This window comes from Protopterus annectens, chromosome 4.part0 (genome assembly GCF_019279795.1).
Source record: "Protopterus annectens isolate FY-2018-M chromosome 4.part0, PAN1.0, whole genome shotgun sequence".
In the NCBI taxonomy this organism is placed as follows: Eukaryota; Metazoa; Chordata; order Ceratodontiformes; family Protopteridae; genus Protopterus; species Protopterus annectens.
In genome coordinates, this window is record NC_056733.1 from 1,445,070,423 (window position 1) to 1,445,086,937 (window position 16,515).

Below are 16,515 nucleotides of genomic sequence, written 5' to 3' on the forward strand. Positions count from 1 at the left end.
TAAATGGAGCAAAGTTTGGGACCCAGGGAGCAGACACACACCTGACCATTTGGAGATACTTGTCAGATGAAGGAGTTATATACCCTGTCCCAGGGGAAGAATTTTGAACAATCCTCAATTCCTTATGAAACACAAACTTTCTCATAGGCAAAAAAGAATTACAGAGGGGATATATTATTGGCAGGATTTATATGCAATGGGTCAGTCAGGCATTATAATCTTACAGTCTCTTAAAGAGAGAATGGAAAGTCAAAATTAATGATTCTGGCAGTATTTACAATTAAGGGCATTGCACAATTCCAACTGGACCAAATCACCAATGTAAATCATGTGAGGTCCAGCAGCAACCACACTCCAAAAATTATTTGAAATTAGGTGTTATTAGAAAGTCTTATTGTCAGATATCAGCATCTTTTAGAGACTAGCAAATATGGGAAGGATTTTTTACAGCTTAAATAAGCTATGCTCCTGGAAATGGTAATACTAGCCACACAGTGGGTCATCATACTAGTAGGCTGGCAGGATATTTTGGGCATTCCCATCCTAGCATTTCCTCATTATAAGTTAGTCTGTCAGTAGCAGCACTCAACATTCAGAATATATAGAAGAGGGGGAACAACAGATGGATCATGATAGAGTTGTTGTTGATACATGCAGATTATGTTATGTTTTGGGGTACCTAAAGAGTACTCAAGTATGGGCAGTGGTTAATGATTCTTCATAGTCCCTCAGACTATGCTTACACACTTTTGTAGACCCTGGTTTTGGTTCTTGGGAATAAACATGCATACCACAGTACAAATGGACTAGGACAGTAATGGTTACTACACCACAGCAGCCATTATCTTCAGACACTGAAGATCAGATCCTGATGTTACCTTGGATGTTTGCCTTCTGTGAACAGAAGCTCTGTATTCTCACAGTCTGGACTCCAGTAGCAAAAATATCAAAGAGTTTTGGGATATTTTTCTTCTTTGTCTTAATCATTAGAGGGTCAGATGAATGGTTAAAAAGAAACCTCTCCAGCTACATAAGCAGTGACATCCTGAAACAGATTTTAGCCTCCTAGTCAACCATAAACCAAGATTTATAACTTAATAGGCATACTCAACGGGAAATTATTATACCTGCACATTTGTACGTATACTGCAGCATTACAGACATTTGTGTTTTTGTATTACTTTTTTGTATTCTTCTTTATGTTATAGTTCTTTTTCCTGTACCAGCTATAATGGAGTGCAATTGTTTGACAGGATTTCTCTGGTTGTTGATCTTTCATTTAGCACAAGACTTTTACTTGGAAAAGCATCTGTACATGGGTATGGATGTTGTTCATTTGATGTGTTCCTCATAGTTGTCATTTTATAATGTTCTTGTTCTTCCACTATTCTTTATAGCACTTGGGAGATGTCTGTAAACTTATCTTATATTAATAGTCATACTACAGCTTATTTAGGGAATGCTTGAGAGTTTTAATGTACATATTTCATTGCATTTATGGCAAGATATTTCACTGTTCAAGATTTGAATAAAGAGAATATTTATTTAAAAAAAATGATGTTGTCGTGATCCTGATAAGCATGCAACAGCAACATGAAAAAGACTCATTTGCTTACAGAGAGGCCTACACATAAGCACTTACTCAACTCCGGTCAGCATTTGCCAACTTATCCTGGACCCCAGTAGTACCATCACAGTACAATAATAAGGAGCAATACCAGCACACCACTGCTTACTCCCCTAAGATGGGGAGCCAGTATTGACCACTCACACCTACCCTGTCTGCTTGGTACATCTCATGTTTAAGGCCCTAAATCAAACTTATGTCAACTGAGTCATAGTTAATGTTTTATCCCTCTGTGACACAGAGCCAGGCTGTGAAGTAACAGCATCTATAGTTTAATTTATGAAGAAGTGAGACAGATTCAAAGGAAGGAATGAAAAAGGGACAGAGAGCACTGGATCCATATTTCCTGCACAAAATTATTTCAGACTGTTGGTAGGTCTGCTGGCAGGATGGAGTAGACTAGAATATGAAAGTTTATAGAAATCAGAGTCTTCCTGTGTCAGGTCAGAAGATAGTATAGAATTAAGAGAAGGGTCTGCAGCCTAACTACTTACATGATCTATGAACATGTGTCCAAATGTGAATATATGCCGACTGTTGAATGCGGTTACTGTATTTCAATACTGAGGGCAACTTGTGGGAAGTATTGGAAGCATTCCCATCTTTCAATAACCCAGTAATCATAGTTTCCACAGAAATAAATTAGAGCAACCAAAATGACAGTGTTATTCTCAAGGGGTTTGCTGGTACCCAGAAATGAAGCTAGTTTACTGAGCCTGATGGGGATGGTATGTAAGTTTTTTAAAATGTTCCTCGCAGTTTCTTCAGACACCTTTTTAAAGGATACATACTGATGTGAACATTTAGATTTGTTCCTTTTCTAAATATTCTATTTTTGTTGAGGTTAGTGTTTCTAGAACAGCAGCATAACACCCCTCTCTTATAGGCCATTGCTATGATATTTTCCTAATGGGGAGTCAAGCTGATCTTTTCTCACATTTTTCCTTGCTACTTTATCCTTATTTTCAGCCTCTAGAATGTACATTTATTTCTGGCTGAACCATATTTCTTATAGAGTTAATTTCTCTTCCTAACATTGCTTCCTCTGTTAACTTGAAGCATTCTTTAATTCTGAATAACAAGCCACTTATTCTCTGCATCTATTTCCGCTTCTTGCCAAAAAAGCTTATCTCACACTCTTTGATATGCTCTCTAGCAGTCAGGTATCATTACCTTATTTATCAGTCTTTTCCTTCACTGTTTGCCATTCAGTTAGATGACAACTATTGATTGTCAGTTTTACTTGTAAGGTCTTTAACTCCTCCATTTTTTGTTAATACAATCTTTAGAATTATTTTCTTCCTTTATCTACTGATTTAATAATGGGCCAGATTCATGAAGGCTTGCACGGAGTCTTAGAGTAGAGTAAGACTCCATGCAGCCATCATGTCCGATGAGCGATCCAGGAACAGCCTGTAGGGGCGTGTAAGAGAGCTCCTAAAATGGCTCTTACACGGACAGGGCTGGGATATGCAAATTACCTCAATTGCAGGCAAAAGGCATGCAAATGAGGTAGATTTGTGATTCAGGAAACGCAAACCTGTCCAAGTAAGAGCAGTGTTATTTGCAGAAATGTACTCAGTTGACAACTGAGTACCGTTCTGCAAATAGCAAAACGGAGCCGTGCAGCTCCAAGTAAAGATTGCATCCAGTGCAGGAAGCATGCCAATGGCCAAATATACGGCCATTGGAAATGTTTCCTGATGCAATATGAAAATAAAAATATTTTTTTTTTGCCGATTTCCAATGTTTAAGCGTAGCGCAGCGCCGTGATAACGGGCTGCGCTCTAAAACCCAGAATACTAAAAATTAAAACCCACAAATGTGGATTTTATTGAAACTGTTAATGTACAATGCAAGGGAATGGCAGGCTGAAGACAACATGGCCACCGAGTAGAGGTTGCTAAGGGGGGAAGCTCAGTCTAAGACATGTAACCAAGCATTAGTAGGCAATCCTATGTAAAAGAGTGTTAGGATAGTGAATCGCAAGTTTACATAGCAAATGAGCACAGTCAGTGGAGTGTAGGAGTAGGATATGGAGAGTAACAGAGTAGAAGATAGGTGACATCATGAGGGGGTATGTATGAAAGAAGTGAAGCTCATTGGAGCAGAGTGGCATTTGTCAGCTGTCATTTATACATCATGGAAAGAGGTGTGTCAACAGGTAGGCTAGGGAAAGCAAAGAAATGGAAGGTGTATGCCGTGGATAACACCAAAGTTTCTTGCTGAATGGGTATGCGTGCGTGTGTACCCGTGTAAACCCGAGTAAGACAGAGTGCACGCGTGTAAGCGTGAGTGCGTGCGTTTAAGCTGGAATAAGCATGTATAAGGCTGTTTAAAGAGTTGTAAGCACATTTGCACTGGTCTGTGCGCGTTTTAACCTGAATAAGCAAATTTTAGTCCGTGTAAGCATGTGTGCGCGCATGTTAGCTGCTGTGCGTGTGTTTGCGCTTGTGTGCGCGGCGCTCCCCCTCGTGAGGAAACAGAAAGGAAAAAGGAAGCACAACAAATAGTAGGAAGCTACCAGAGAGTACTAGCAGAGCTAGCAGGTGAAAACAATCAGAATCAGGCAATTACACAGGCAGTACACTAGCCCAGCCCAGCCTAGCACTTAAAACTCTGCAAACAACAGTCCAGTATGTTTCTCACAACAGACACTGCAGTAAGCAAATAGAAGTGAAAACTGAAAAAGCTTTACTGAGGCAAAGAAATGTTAGGGGCTGCCATTGCTGTTATAAGGCGACATATGCAACATGCTGAGGGTGGTGACAATGGAAATGCTGCTGGACAACCCACAGTGAGGAGACGGAGAAGAGTGTACAGGCCCAGGGTAACCTACCAGGGGCTACATGAGCTGGAGATAGTGGAGCGCTATAGAGTGGACAGAGACCTCCTGCAACAAATTGTTGAGCTGTGCAGGCCATGCCTCACACACAGAACCAACAGAGGGGAACCCATCCCAGTGGAAACCAAGGTATGTGTTGGCCTAAGAATATTAGCAACAGGTACCTTCCAGAGACCAACTGGTGAAATGATGGGGATATCACAGGCATCAGCATCCAGGGTACTACACCTGTTCCTGGATGCCATATCAGCACATGTCGGTGATCATGTACATTTCCCCAATTCCCGTGAGGTATTGGCCAGCAATATGCATCTCTTCCAGCAAATAGCGGAATACCCTGAGGTAGTGGGTGCAATAGACTGCACACACATATGCATCAAAGCACCAGCCATTGAGCGAGGTAGGGTCTACTTCAAGCGCAAGGGCTTCCCCTCCATCAACTGCCAGGTCATGTGTGATGCTCAGGCCATAATACTGAATGTGTGTGCAGGCTGCCCTGGAAGCTACCATGATTCCCATATCTGGCATCTGACGCAGCTGTACCAGACATTTGCCAATGGGGACATTCCACATGGTCACCTAGTGGGGGACGCTGGCTATGCACTGGAGCCGTGGCTGTTGACACCCATCAGAAATACACACACACCCGAACAGGAATGCCATAATGAGGCATACGCACAAACACGTAATGTAATAGAGTGTGTGTTTGGGCTGCTCAAGTCATGGTTCTGGTGCCTGGACACATCTGGTGGAGCCTTGCAGTACTCACCAACTACATGTACCCAAATTGTCATGGTATGTGCTATGCTACATAATATGATCCTGCGAAAACAGCTGCAGCAGGACCTGCATAGGCCTGGGCCAAACAGCCCCCCACCATAGGTTCATAGGTTCATAGGTTCATACTAGGCTATCTGCCCTAGGGCATTTATAAGCCTAGCCAGAGTGTGTATGGCTTTCGCCACCCATATTAAATTAATTTTGCTATGCCCTTTTTCAAGGTTAGTATACTGTGCCTCTGTCTAACAGTGACACAGAAGTGATACCCGGGGTAAACCTACAATCACCCATCCACTCATCAAGATTCCTCTTGAAGAGAGTCAATGAGGGACTCTGCCTAACCTGGACTGGGATTTTATTCCAGAGTGAAGGGAGCCTCTGGGTTATGAATCTGTCCCTCCAGCATGTCCTATTTATTTCAGTGCTGAGGTTCAAGTCCCTCGAGCGCATAGCTCGATGGGATTTGGATTTTCTGAGGTGTAGCATGTCCATTAATTCCGGGTTGGACATGGCTTTATATGTCAGGCACAGATCGCCTCTGAGCAGGTGGTATGCCACTGAGTAGAGCTGGAGTTTCTTTAACCGGGCAGCATACGGCATCTGTTTGAGCCCCTTGATCCTCTTGGTGAGGTACTTTTGGGGTCTTTCCAGTTGCTGCAGGTGTCTGGTAAGGTACATCCCAAAAGGGGCATTGTACTCAATTATGGTCCTGATGAGGGATGAGTAAAGAGGCACGATGACCTCCCCTGATCTAGATGTGAATCCCTTCATGATTAGGTGGGCTATATAAAATGTTTTTCTAACCACTTTGGCCACGTGGTTGTCAAATGAGAGATTGCTATCAACTTGGGTCCCCAGGTCCCTAATTACTTCTTCTGTACTTAATGGATTACCACCTATGTGGTAATTTGTGGGCACTTTGTTTTTGCCAAAGGGGATGACTATACACTTTTTGGCGTTTAGCTTGAGGCCATGGCTCTGGCACCAGTTGTCTGTTTCTATGAGGCCCTTTTGGAGGATGCTTGTGTCGGCTGAAGAGTCTATTATGGTGCCCAGCTTGCAGTCATCTGCGAACTTGGTCAGCCACAGTCTTTCCATGTTGGCCTGTACCTCCAAGAAATATATACCGAACAAGAGAGGTCCCAGGACTGAGCCTTGTGGGACACCACTTGTAACTGGTTTGGATTCTGACATGGCTCCAGCTATTCTAACCATGTGGGTTCTGTCCTTGAGCCAGTTTGCAACCCATCTAGTGACATAGGGGTTTATATTTAAGCTGGTGAGCTTATCTATAATGCCCGAGTGGGGTATTGTATCAAAGGCTTTTGCAAGGTCCATGTAGGCTGTGTGGACCACCTTCCCCTTGTCAATGGCCTTGGTGAGTGTTTCAAAGAAATTGACCAGGTTCAAGAGGCAGGATCTGCCCTTAACAAAGCCGAACTGGGTAGGATCCAGTGTCTGCAGGTCCCCAATATCTTTATTTATAAGGTCCATGATGATCCTTTCCATAGCTTTGCAGACCAAGCTAGTGAGACTTATGGGGTGATAGTTTCCAGGATCCGTTGAGGCACCACCTTTGTGGAGAGGGACCACTGTTGCTGTACGCCACTCTTTGGGTACATATTCTGTAGTAAGGCTGAGATTGAACAGTAGTTTTAGGTTTGGGTTTAGCTCTTCTTGGAGTTCATGTAGGACGCAGCCCGGGACACCGTCTGGTCCCATTGATGCTGTGTTTCTTGCTTTGGAGAGGGCAGCTCTTACCTGAGCATCTGAGATGTCAGGGGGGCAGCACTCTGCTGGGACAGATATTAGCCCTTTTGGTGGGGAGGGGGGGGGAGTTTGCGCTGAACCTGTCAGCTAGGATGTTGGCAATGTCTGTGGGTTCGGTGTATTTTTTGCCATTTTGGAATAATTCTGAGCATATCTGGGAATTCCCACCCAGGTTCCTAACATAACTAAAGAAAGTCTTGTGATTATCCTTAGTGTCCTGTGCAATTTTTCTCTCGAAGCTGGCCTTAGACGATTTTATGAGTGCCCGTAGTTTTTTGCTAATACTGATCAGAGATGCCTTCCCTTTTTGGGATTTTGCTCTATCATGTAGTAGCTTCCTCCTTCTATTGTATAGTTTGTTTATGGCTGGGGTCCACCAGACAGGACATCTGCCTTTGGAGGATTGGGTCTTGGTTTTATCTGGGATTGCATGATCCATGTATTCCTGAAGGTGTTCATAGAATGCGTTTATAAAGGATTTTGGGATTCCAAGATGGTGGTCGGCTAGTTAGCACCCTAACCACGAGCTCCTACCGTTAATTTTTATTTTATGTAGCCTTAACTGTTTCTTAATGGTAGTAATTATTACTCGCTGATATAAGAAGCTAATATAATATACCTGAAGTCGTTTGGTGGTCTGTTCTCTGGTAAAAACTGTATTTTTACCTTTAACCAATTTCTGGGATAAGGAATACGAGTATCCGAGAGGCCTGTGTGAAAATTTTGTGCCTGACAGGATTCGCGCTTCTAGCAGTTGGCGCTCCTTACTTCTGTTCTGTACATCGGTATCCAGGTATGACAGAAAGTGCGGAGAATATGGATGCCCAGAGTACCAAGGCAAAAATCTCCTCAATTCTCTCCCCTGAGAAAGATAACACTTGTAAAAGGTTGAGAACTTCAAAAACAGTTGTGGATAGTAGTTCTTCAAATAATAAAACAAATGCTAAGACAAAAACTGAACCGAATCTTCACATCGACGATCTGAAAGTAGCGCTTCAACCAATTCATGATGCTATCCAGGTTATATCTGACCAAATGTCTGGTCTTACTAAATCTATTAACCAGTTAGTACAAAGAATGGACACGCTAGAGCAAAAAACACAAAATAATGACTTTAAAATTAGTCAAGTGTCTGATGTAACCAAAAATAATTCTGTGCTTATTGAGGAATTACAAACTAAACTAACAGATCTTGAAGCGAGAAGCCGACGTAATAATATTATTATTAGGGGGCTACCTGAAACATATGATAACCAAAACCTTATTTTAATTTGTGGTCAGATTTTCAGTGCACTTTTGGGTCCGAGTTTTACAGCTGATAAAATAATAATTGAGAGGGCACATAGAGCCATTAGACGTAGACAGGATTCACAAATCCCTCGCATCATCTATACCAAACTGTTGAACTTTCAGGATGTTCAAAATATTCTACAGACAGCAAGAAAGCAAAAAATATTGGTATGGAACAGTCATAAAATTACTTTTACTCAAGACTTGCCACACCAAATAAAATTGAATAGGCAGAGGTTAGCTCCCTTTTGTGCTGATTTAATTAAAAGAAATATAAGGTTTCAGATGAGATACCCGAGTGTCCTTTTATTTACATATAAAGAGACTAAATATTCAGCGAGTACACCGTCTGAAGCTAAAGATGCTTTTACTAAAGCCTTCAATTCTTATCCAGTGTTATAAAAATGTATTTGGTTAACTCTTAGTTTGCCTTACAATTGCGCTGTGGAGAAATGCTGTTCGTTTACAAGTGCTGATATATGCAAGTGTTTTATGCGAGTAATCATTTGTTCAGCATGAGTGGTTGTTCAAGGACTATTTATCTAGGCTGTCAAGATTTATCTTTTGGCAAATATACAAACAAAGTAAGTAAGCCTTGCTGTTGGTTTAACACTGGTTTTGGTGTGGCATGATTTCTTTGTTAACTTGAACTATAAAGTGAGAAAACTCGAGTAGGCGTTGGATGACTGTATGATTCTTCAGATGCCAGTAAACAACATGGTGTTACGGAATTGGTGACTGTAAATGGTGTCATGATTAGTTCTGGAGATTATTTTCCTGATACATTTCCTCCGTGTGGAGTTGCGTGAGAATTCTGGCTCTCATTTAACTGTAAAAGGCGGAACTACTGCTTATGATTCTGTCGCTGAGATGCTGATATGCTTCGCTTCATGTGGTTCTCACTTCATGAGGTTTCCTACAGTGACAGTTCATTGTTCTGGACTTCATTCTGTAGTTATTTAAGAAATGGTGGATACATTTTCTCCGTGTGGAGTTGCGTGAGAATTCTGGCTCTCATTTAACTGTAAAAGGCGGAACTTCTGCTTATGATTCTGTCGCTGAGATGCTGATATGCTTCGCTTCATGAGGTTCTCACTTCATGAGGTTTCCTACAATGACAGTTCATTGTTCTGGACTTTATTCTGTAGTTATTTAAGAAAGGTGGTATAATTTAATATATATCTAATGTATTACTTGTTAATGTCTGCCTTAATGCATGCGGTGGGGTCTGGTTTACATGACTCAGTTAGGATATAAATGCTTCTCACAGTTTTTTCTTGGGGTATTTGCAACTTAGTGCAGTATGTGCATGTATTATGTCCAGTGTTCTTATATGTCGATTTCTTATCTTAAATTCTAATTTTTACTAGTGTTGTTGAATATGCACTAAAATATAATCTTAAAATTTAAAATATAATCTTAAAGTTATTTTAGGTATGTACCATAAAAATGTTTACATTTTATAAATAATATTTTTTTAGTTTTATTTTTTTTCTGAAAAATCGCATATTTATAGGTTATAGTTAGTTAAGTTAATTTTACTTTTCCTTTTATTTATGGCTAATTTCATTGTTCTGGATATGATCTTGTGGGTGTTGGTTTATGGGTTCTAACATGGCTGTGTCTTGGAAACATTGTGTGATGTATATATGTACATATTGTTGGAGTATTAGTTTGTTACTTAATTTTTATTCTTTCTTTTGTTATAACAAGAATCATTATGCTAGCATTTCAAAAGCTTCACAGATGTATTATATATTATTTCCTTCCATTAGTTTTGAGGGGTGGGTAGGCACTGGGGAGGTATGGAAGGATTCTCTTTGCTGTCATATTTTGTTTTTTTCTTTGTCCCTTTTCTATTCTTGCCACTGTCATTTTATGATTATAGATAAAGGAAAGTATGGAAAATATAGGAGAAGATTGAAAATAAAAGTCAGCTATGTATTCTGAATAAAAATGAGCTTTTGGTTTTTACAAAGTCACCGTCTTTATTTTTTTTTAGGCTTTTCCTTTCTTCTAAAATAGGTGTATACTAGGCCTACTAAGCTTATTGTATTATGACTTTATATATAGATTCGTGGAATATTAGAGGGCTGCAAAATAAGTCTAAAAGGGCGCTTATCTGTCACTTGATTTTTAAATCATATGCTAATATATGTTTCCTTCAAGAAACACATTTGTATGATAGGGATTGGGCAGGAGTAAGAGAAAAGAAATGGGTGAAACTTATTATTTCTTCAGGTAATAGTTCTAGTGCTAGAGGAGTAGCGATAATTATTAAAAAATCTTTCCAGGGTACCATACTTAATATAAGGTCTGATGTAAATGGTAGATGGTGTTTTTTCACATCTCAATTTCCTAATATTAATAAACCTATTCTATTCTTTAATTTATATGGCCCGTGTTCTCAGCAATATATTTTTATTGCAGAAATTCATAATATTTTAGCAACCTTTAAAGACCATTATATTATAGCTGGGGGTGATTGGAATGCTGTTATTGATCCTATTGTAGATCGTTCCAATAAATCTTCCTATTATTGGTACAATACCCAATCCTCCTCTGCCTTGGAAGATTTGATGTTTGACCTTAGTCTTACTGACCCTGTTTCTTTGAAGGACCAGATAACGAAGAGGAGTTATACACTTATTATTCAAAATGCTCCAAATCTTGGTCAAGATTGGACTTTTTAATCTCGGAATTTCTTACACACTTTGATATTGTTCTATTCTTGGATCCGAGATCCATCTCTGATCACTCTAAGATTTCAATAAATATTAACCCTATTCAAAAAAAAAATTCCCCCTCTAAATATAATAATTGGACACTCAATAATAATTTACTTCGTAATAAAGACATTATTCAGGAAATTACTGAAATACTATCTAATCTTACCCTTAATCTGGATAGTTCTGATATACCCTTAGATATACAATGGGCAGCCTGTAAAGCCTATATGAGAGGTATTTTAATTAATAAAGCCTCTTTTCTTAAAAGGAAATATAAAGACAAAGAAATGGAACTTACAAATAAACTTCTCGAACTAGAAAAACAACAAAAAATAAATGTTGATCCCAATAGAGATAATTTAATAGATGACTTACAATTCCAATTACTTCAACTACATAAACAGAACCTAACCATTTTTGAACAAAGGATGATTGCAACCTACTCTGAATGGGCACAAACTCCATCTAAATTTCTTGCAAAATTAATTAGAAACAATCAAGAACCTCCTAAGATATCTCGGCTACACCTTAATAATAAGATTTATAACTCTGACCAAGAAATAATACAACTTTTTTCTAACCTTTTTTCTGACATATATTCTAATGGAAGTACAAGTAGTACTACGATAAAAATATGATTGAGTTTCTTAATTCTATTAAATTTCCTCCATAAGTAAAAGTCAAGGTGACTTGCTTTCAGCTCCTATAAGCCTACAAGAAATTCAAGAAGCTATCTCGAATCTTAAGGCAGGAAATCACCTGGTCCTGACGGATTTACAGCTGAATTCTTTAAAACTTATAACTTATTGATTTCTTCTATATTATTAAAAGTATATAATTATGTAATAAAACATGGTATCTCAGATCTTTATTGGAATACTTCAAAACGATTTTAATTTTAAAAATCAAAAGGACAAATCAGATCCGCACAATTATCGCCCCATTTCTTTGATTAATATTGACATTAAAATTTTAGCCTCTCTTTTAGCAAATAGGCTTAGGAAAATTCTTCCTTCTATAATATCCAAGGAACAATCAGGCTTTATGTCAGGTAAACATACTTGGGATAATACCTTAACTTTAGATTCATTAATGCATATTCTGAAAAAAGACAAAAATCCAATTTATGCCTTGATATTAGATGCGACGAAGGCTTTTGATAGGGTTAACTGGATGTTTCTTTTTCTTTCCTTATCATATTTCAATATTCCCCCTTCTTTCATAGATATGATTAAAGTTTTATATAATAACTCCTCGACTTGCTTGTGGATAAACAAAATTTTATCAAAACCAATACGAATAACTAATGGTACTAGACAGGGTTGTCCGCTATCTCCTTTCCTTTTAATATATTCATTGAACCCCTATTTCTTTATATAAAATCAAATACATTTCATGTGATTCCTAGAGTAATGAATACTATAGTTTCTTTGTCAGCTTTTGCTGATGATTTAATTATTTACTTTCAACTTCCTAACACTGATCTTCATAAGATTGAATCCTCCATTGAGGCCTTTTCTAAAGCTTCAGATTATCAAGTTAATTTTCAGAAATCTCACATCTTTCCTATAAATCTTCAGGGATATAATCCAAGTTATTTTCCCTTGTCTTCCTTTAAAATTACTTTCGATATTAAATATTTAGGGATTTCCTTTAATCATAATGTTTCATCTACATTTCAAAATAATCTCCTTAAATCATGGTCCAAAATAACTCTCGATATTCTTAGGTGGCAGAAGTTGAAATTATCTCTCTTGTCTAAAGCTGCTATAATTAAAATGAATATTCTACCTAAAATTCTCTTTCAATTCAACTCTGTAGATCAGGTAATACCAAAGTCTTTTTGACTAAAATATGTAGGGATTTATCTAAATTTATCTGGTATCCAAAATCTGTGAGAATTGCATATAATAAACTAACTATTCCCAAATCGGTGGAGGACTGGGACTGCCAAATTTTCAATTATACTACTTCATCATTTCGGCAAGTAGGTTATTATGTATTTCCAAATTTAAATTAGTAGATTATAATTCTTATCCCTTATGGTCTAAAATATGGTTTCAACATGTTATAAGTCTGAATTTGAATCCGGTGGCCCTCCCTTTTCTCGTAAAAGATTCCTTTAAAAATCTCAAACTCTCAAATAATTTAAAACATAAGATTATTATTTTTCAAAACTTAATGAAACTTATAAATTTGGATAAAACCCTTCTCTTACTTCAACCCTTACATCTAAATCCTAATATTACAATTAATAATTTTCCTGTTAATCTTTCTAAATTCCCGGAAATTAAAAGCTTAGTGGTCTGGGATTTACTTAAACATAATAATGAATCATTATCTAACCTATGTGTGATATTGAAGATAAATAAAAAATATTTATCGATAATCAGACAATTGAGAGATATTATTAAGTATAAATTTATACATCTTTTTGATAATGGACAAAATATATCCTTATTAGAATCTGTTTTGCATAATCTTACTCTACCCAAGAAAATGATTTCTAATTCATATAAACTTATATCATCTATGATAAATAATAGTCTATGTCTTTTTTTCAAACTATTGGAATAATTATCACCCTCTTCTTTCACATAATCAGAAACTTTTGTCCATAAAAAACACTATTAATTTCTCCCCATTTAAGAATCTTTTTTACACACAATTGATGATTAACAATAATACATATTTTACTCCAGCTAGACTAGCAAAAATCGACTCCAATAAATCTCCTTCTTGCTCCTGCTGCTCAGCACCCTATGCTGATTTATTTCATATCTTTTGGTCCTGTTATCATACTCATAAACTTTGGACTTCGTTAAAGGTCCGTCTTCAAAAAATGGGATACCACAAATCAACCCTTTGTTGGGAACTAGCCATCCTTCACATACCTATGTGTACTCTTTCTTTATTTGATACCCATGTTTTGGTCTTTTATGTTCTCTCATGAAACTGTACATCTCTAGAAATTGGATGGATCGTACTAAGCTTTGTTGGAATAACTTTAAATCATTGGTATTTACATACATGGCTGCTCACAAATTTATTAGTAAGAGTCCTAAGAAGAGTGCCCTTTATCTAAAAATTTGCTCCAAAGTTAATACACTTCTCCTTATTTCTTCTTGATTTAATTCAGTGGTTTGTAGTTTTAATTCCAATATTTAGTACTATTTAATTACTGTTATATTATGTTTTTCTGACAGCTTGTGGGGTTGCTTGTTGAAATTTTGTGATTTTTATTAGTATACTGTGTATTTTATTTATCTTGTTATAACTTGTTTGGTTTTTATTGTATTAAAACAAAATTGCCAATAAAAAATTTTTTTTGAAAAAAAAAAAAGGATTTTGCGGTCTGGGCCGTATTATCCACAGTCCCGGGGGCTTTGAAGTATTCCACCTTGGTTTTGAGGAGTGTGAAATTTGCTTTAGAGAAATTTTTCACTGTGGTTTTCTGGGCATGGGGTGGGGTCGGGATGTGGATATCCAGTGAGATTAGTTTATGGTCTGATCTTACCAGTGAGGGATACACTTCTGGTCTGGAGCATAGAGTCCCCATGTTGGTGATGATCAGGTCTAGTATGTTTTCCCCTCTTGTGGGAGTGGTAACAAGTTGTTCCATAGCATCTAAGTTTACAAATTCTATGAACCTTTGGGCTAGGGTGTTGGAGCTAGAGTAATGCTCCCAGTCTATGGTTGGGTAGTTGAAGTCACCCAATATAATGGTGTTTGGAGAGACCTTCATATTTTCCAGTGTTCTCAGGAAGGCCGAGTGGGGTTCCTGGGTTGGGAGGGTGGTCTGTAGCAGGCTATAAACTGGAAGGCAGTTTTACCCACTGTTAGTTGCACATGGATAGTCTCTGATGCTTCGTGCTGTGCCACCAACCTGGAGGTGTGGGTATCTTTGACGAATATTGATACTCTCCCTCCTTTTGTGGTTCGGTCCAAGTTTTGGGGCAGAAAAGCATGGTATGAGGTATAACCTGGTAGTGCTGGGGTGCTCTCGAGAGCCTTGAACCAGGTTTCTGTTACTGGACAGATATCGATGTTCTCCATGCTAAGGAGAGTTTCGAGTGCGTGCATCTTGAGGTTTAGACTTCTGGCGTTGAGTAGCATTACTCTTAGTTTCTTATCCCTTGTGATACCTATGGAGGTGGGTTTGTCTTTTGAGCCTTGCCTAAAAAGGCACTATGGGGGTAGCAAGAGCCTTTGCCAATATCCGAAAGCCCAGGGTGACAGGTGCAAGCCATCCCTAGCGAGCATCGTGGCTTGTCGAGCATGTCATCCCAGGCTGACAGGCATTGGATCCACTTTGAATGACACCAATACTTAAGCCAATTGTTGAAATTGATAATCTTGTCTTCATACTGTGGCATCATTCTTGGTGAGGGTAAGATGCTACTCAAGGTCAGGGTCATACCGGCCTGGGCTACATGCTCAGAGAGCTCCTCTATGTCTCTTTTCATGTAGTCCAGGAGGTGCCTCAGGTCATTCACACCAGCATGGACAATGACTGAGTCATATTTGTACTTGCCTTGGAGTGACCTGAGTGCTTGTGTTATGTGGCGGATCCTAGCACCCGACAGGCAGTTCACCATGACCTTCTCCTTGTTCAGCCTGGTGAGTGGGACGTCAGTGTGCCTGATGATAGAGTCACCTATTACAAGTGTATCAGTTGTGTTGTTTAGCCTTAAGGGCTGTGACTGTTCGGCACACTGGCTTTGTGAGCTATGTGTTGCACGTGTTTTGTTTTGGGGTAGCGGTTGCTTGGGTGTCTGCTTTGGAGGTCTCTGCTGCTTTGGCAGATTTTTATTTAGAGCATCCAAGTATGTTTTTGTGTGTTTATGTGCTTGGTTTGCTGTCGTGGTAGGTCTATGTGAGACTGGAATTGTTGTGAGTGTGGTTTCCTTCTCCTCCTGACTGGTTACGCCAGTACTGAGTTGAGAGAGATTAGCCTCCAGTTTGGCTATATGGTTGCATCTCTCACATGTGTTGGAATTTGTTGGGAGGAGGAGAGGGTTGTCTGTGTACATGAGGTAGTTGTAACATTGCCTCAAGATTCCCAGATTCACCAGCTGGACTGGAGAGGAGATTAACAACTGACCTTTGGACATGCTAGAATAGTATTGGGAATTTCTTTATAATTGAAAAAAATGGCCAATGGGGAGCAAGGTACTCCAGGGGGAGTTTGTGAGGGTGTAGTGCTTTTAATTTTTAGTGCTGACTTATATAATTGCTTTAGTGAGCAAGTGCCAGGTAACTTAAATGCAAAAATGACAAACAGTAACTTTCTTTCAAGTGAAACAAGGAAATAAGTACAGTAAGCAATGCAGATATCACTAGGGATCCACAGAAGCGCTGAAAAGCCGCGTTTTAGGTGGAATTAGCTTTTCAGGGAAATAGCAAGCATACAAACAAAACTAGATTCGGCAGGCCTGGATCTAGTCTATGCTACAGCAAACAAGGTGTACTAA